Source organism: Mirounga leonina, unplaced genomic scaffold (genome assembly GCF_011800145.1).
Source record: "Mirounga leonina isolate KUSES-001 unplaced genomic scaffold, KU_Mleo_1.0 Mir_173, whole genome shotgun sequence".
NCBI classification, from domain to species: Eukaryota; Metazoa; Chordata; class Mammalia; order Carnivora; family Phocidae; genus Mirounga; species Mirounga leonina.
In genome coordinates this window covers 74,532,609-74,535,390 of record NW_023270447.1, presented here as the reverse complement: position 1 = coordinate 74,535,390, position 2,782 = coordinate 74,532,609, and the positions used below count along the sequence as shown (strand labels likewise).

Genomic DNA, 2,782 nt, shown 5'->3' with positions numbered 1-2,782 from the left:
TATGGTGGGGCAGGTGGCGGGGAAAGAGTTAAAACTATCTTTCTCAGTAGAAAATCAAGAGATAGTGCTTAAAATTGAAACATCAAGAAGTGGCAAAACAAGCATGCTACTTAGAGATGATGGAGATAAATGTAAAATACAGTCAGCTGAAAGAATTGAAAATGGTGTCTCTGGAAAAGTGAAAATGGGGGAAGAGGGTGATGGACAGCCTTCTGTTTTCATAGAAAACCTTATAATACTCATTATTTCTTTAAATCATGTATATGTATAACTTTCATTTAAAAAAAGAATCTCGGGGTGCCTGGGTGGCTCAGTCGTTAAGCGTCTGCCTTCCACTCAGGTCATGATCCCGGGGTCCTGGGATAGAGCCCTGCATCAGGCTCCCTGCTCAGCAGGATGCCTGCTTCTCCCTCTCCCACTCCCCCTGCTTGTGGTTCCCTCTCTCTCTGCGTCTCTGTCAAATAAATAAATAACATCTTTAAAAAAAAAATACATTGCTTTAAAAAAAAAAAAAAAGAATCTCCCTATCTCCTGTTTCCCTCTCTTCATCAGCCTAATGGGGCTATTGTGGGACTATCCCAGGATCCCAAAGGACCTTGTAGAGGGGCAGCAGAGGGAGAGGGAGAGAGAATCTCCAGCAGACTCCCGCTGAGAATGGAGCCTGGCATGGGGCTCAATCTCATGACTCTGAGATCAAGACCTGAGCAGAAATCAAGATTCGGATGCTCAAGTGACTGAGCCACAAAGGTCCTTCCAGGCATTTACTCTTTATGCAGAAGAGAATGAGGAGCCAGCCAAGAAAGATAAGATCAGATATGCTGGTAGGTCTGAGACTCAGAAAGAATTACGAAAAGCCGCAAGCCCCTTACTTGGGACATGTGGACCCTTGCTCAACAAAAAGTGACCTCATCCTACCTCCCCAGGGCTTCTCCAGTAATCTCCTATGGTCGTTTTACAGAATGGGGTATGACTAGCACTGGGGGTCCTAGGGATAATTTTAATGATGTGTGAGCACAATTTTTTTTCAGTCCATAAGAAGTTTATTACGCCTTCAAGATACTATAATGTAGGGGCACCTGGGTGGCTCAGTCAGTTAAGCATCTGCCATCAGCTCAGGTCATGATCCCAGAGTCCTGGGATGGAGCCCCACATCAGGCTCCCTGCCTTCTTCTCCTTCTGCCTCTGCCCTTCCTCCCACCTGTGTGCTCTCTCTCTCTGCTCTCTCTTCCAAATAAATAAATAAAAGCTTTTAAAAAATACTATAATGTAGACTTTTCTCCCAGAGAAGGGTCCTTCCTATGCAGGAAACCATTATCCAGATGAGTGGCTCATTTATCATTTTCATGGGCAGCTGAATTCTTCCTGTTGGATTTCTCAAACTCCTGGGTCCCCCATGTGTAGACCAGCTAAAACACTACAAATGGCACAATGTGAAGAATGCACGCTCGCGAGCGGAGCAGCATGTTGGGGATGCCCTGGCTGAAGCAGCGCCAGAAGATGTGTCGCTCAGAGGGCGACAAGCTGTAGGTGATCGCATGCCACATCCGTGTCAGATTCCCAGACTCGTGTCCCATGGTCGTGGCAGCCCCTCACTCCTGAGGAGGTCACTTCGCCCTCCACACTTGCAGGAACCATCAGCCTCCCCATGGTCAAATATGTTTTAAATAGTTACAATTTTAGGGGCACCTGGCTGGCTCAGTCCACAGAGCATGGGACTCTTAGGGTTGAGTTTGAGCCCCATGTTGGGTGTAGAGATTACTTAAAAAATAAACAAGTTTTGTTTAAAGTTACGTATTTATTTCAGTTGGCATTCAAAAATAAATAAATAAAATGTGCATATTAAACCCATGACTCTATGGCCATTATTGCTTAGGACTAACTTCATGAGGTTGATACTCCATTGACTAAAATTTGGGACCTTGTGGGGCACCTGGGTGGCTCAGTCCGTTAAGCTGCCTACTCTTGATTTCAGGTCAGGTCATGATCTCAGGATCCAGAGATGGAGACCTGGCTCCAGTTCCATTCTCTGGCTCCCACTGGTGGGGAGTTGGCTTGAGGGTTCTCTCTCTCCCTCTGCCCCTCCCCCTGCTCGCCCTTGCCGGCGTTCTCTCTCTCTCAAATAAATAAATCTTTTTTTTTTTTTTAAGATTTTATTTATTTATTTGAGAGAGAGAGAATGAGAGACAGAGAGCATGAGAGGGAGGAGGGTCAGAGGGAGAAGCAGACTCCCTGCCGAGCAGGGAGCCCGATGCGGGACTCGATCCCGGGACTCCAGGATCATGACCTGAGCCGAAGGCAGTCGCTCAACCAACTGAGCCACCCAGGCGCCCCTCAAATAAATAAATCTTTAAAAATAAAATAAAATAAAAGTTGGGACCTCCTGCTCAAGCCAAACTCACCAAGTACCATGAGAATCCCTCCACATCTTTATATACATAGCTCTCCTGCCTGGAATGCCCTTCCTACCCCTGCTTTGGAAATTCTTACAGATAATTCAAAGTCCCAGTTGAATCCCCCCTCAGCAAAGTGGTCTTCAATTAGGGCAGGAGATTGGCACAGTGGTTAAAAGCCAAGGTTTATCAAAAGTAAAGTTTGGACTTTGGGTGATAATAATGCGTCAGTGTGGGTTCATTAATTTTAACAAACGCACCACTGTGGTGTGGGATGTTGACAGTGGGTGTGCATGTATGTGGGGTGCTTATACAGACGCTCTGCACCTTTCGGTCAATTTTCTGTGAACTAAAACTGTTCTTTTAAAAATAATAATAATAATTAAAAAGCC

The 2,782-nt window shown here is 45.6% G+C and overlaps 1 pseudogene; it reads right to left on the bottom strand.

The window, feature by feature from the left end:
* Positions 1 to 550: 550 nt before the first annotated feature.
* On the bottom strand, positions 551 to 1,715 carry LOC118019835 (annotated as a pseudogene).
* Between the last annotated feature and the right edge of the window lie 1,067 nt (positions 1,716 to 2,782).